The following is a 1,966-nucleotide window of genomic DNA, read 5'->3' on the forward strand; positions in this document are numbered from 1 at the left end:
TTTTTTTTTTGTTAAATATGGGGATGACAAGTATTTCTATACATGTTTAACCAAGTATGAATGCTTGACACTTCTGATTTTTCACCACCTATGTTTGGTGAACAACATTTTTCTTATTACTAGATCAATATTTTACTTTTTCAGCTACGCTAGGTAGAAATTGAAATTCAGTTAGAGTGCACAAGCAGCACCTAGCAGATTACCATTAAATGGCTCAAAATTAAACGCAAAACATTTGAAGGGTTTTCTTAAACAAGGAACAAAAATTAGTGCCATCACTGGTTTTTAAGCTTTTAGAACCATCAGATATCATCTTCATACCTACCCATTTCTTTGCATAACAAAGAAGAAAACAAAGCTCTCCAATTGCTCCCCCCAGCTCCTAGTTGGCTTTATACCTTTGAATGTATTCATTTTTGAAGTGTGTTAGTTTTGAATAAAACTGAAATTAAGAAAATATATTCTAAAGAATTTTTTTGCACTTGCAGATAACTTTTGCCAGTAATACTCCTTATCTTCAGTGGTTTTCATTTTTTGGCCAAAAGCTATAGTTAACATGCTGTTCTTGAGTGGGTTTTTCTGAGTGAAATAAGAAACTGCATGACCTGCATAACTAGGTTTGAAAGAGCCCTCTGTTAGCTTTCAGAAATCTGTATCTTGCTGAAGTCAAAAAAAAAAAAAAAAAATATGGCTGGAAGGAACCACAGGGGATCACCTAATCCACCTCCCTTCTCAGGGCAGGGTCATATTTATACAAACCAACCCATCCCATCCCATCCCTGTCTAACCTATTCTTAAAACTATGCAAACTTTGTCATACAACTACAAGGCACATCGCCCCAAAACACCAATAAACACTTGAAAGGGAAAGAGACTCAGAAGCTTGCATTTGATGGGCTATGGGAAAGAGAAGAAGGGGGAAAATAGGCTTTTTGCTGCTGTTTTTGTTAGGTCAGCCTCCTCTGCATGAGAGTTAGCAAAGTGGTGGAATAGCTACTGCCTCCTACAGGTCCTGCCTTGTACATACAGCAGCTACACAGTGCTCTTCTGGTCTCTCCCAAACTTCTCCAGTTGGCTCCTCCTTCCAACCATAGGGGTGCTCAGGTAGTTTCTCAAGGAGCAGTGTTCACACTTTAGGGTTACCTCATGGCCCAGACAGTAAAGCTCTGAGAACTTGGTCTCCTCGCCAAGAGAAAGTCTGAGCTTTTGTTGATGCTAGTATTTGCAGACACCTTTTGCTGGTGGAAGAGCTCTTTCTCACTGTTTCCTGAGACTTTTAAGGGGAGTAAATGTGGGAGAAGCAGGCAATGAAAAAAACATAACTTTTCCATGGGACGAAACTACAGAGTAAAGGCAGAGAGGCAGCATAGAAACAATAGTGGTTTGAGAGATGTCACAGAATAAACCACAAACATTTAAATAGCAACTTTACCATCATCACTGATGCAGTTGCATGAGGCAATACAGCACTCTACTTATGTGAACTACCCCTTTGAAGGCATAAATATAGATAGATGCATTCTCAGTCATGCTCTGTTGCAGCCAATTCCGTCGTTAATCTCTCCCTTTCCTTAGAGATGTCCGAGAAATCAGTGTCCCATGTGCCAGGTACCATGGTGTCTATTTTTCAATTGTGGAGTTTCAGAGAAAATGAAGAAAATATTTAAGACAAATGAACTTTCAGTGCTGAATCCTTTGACGGCCAGTCCTAGCTGTCTGCTATTCTAAGCATCGCTTTGTAACTAGTACAGTTAATAGCTACATGGACTGTATTCCTGCTGCAGAAAACATACAATTTCAAGCTTTGAGAGTAGAATAAATGTCTAGTTATAAAAGTGCTACAAAATTTTTTTTTTTTTTTTTTTTTTTGTAGAAATGAAAGTTGATGTAGGTGTGTGCATCTTTGGGAAGGTGGCCTAAATATAAGCAGGTAGGAGGGGTGTCCGTTGGAAGCTTCAAAATATGG

This window comes from Crocodylus porosus, unplaced genomic scaffold (assembly GCF_001723895.1).
Source record: "Crocodylus porosus isolate Cpor-Errol unplaced genomic scaffold, CroPor_comp1, whole genome shotgun sequence".
NCBI lineage: Eukaryota > Metazoa > Chordata > Crocodylia > Crocodylidae > Crocodylus > Crocodylus porosus.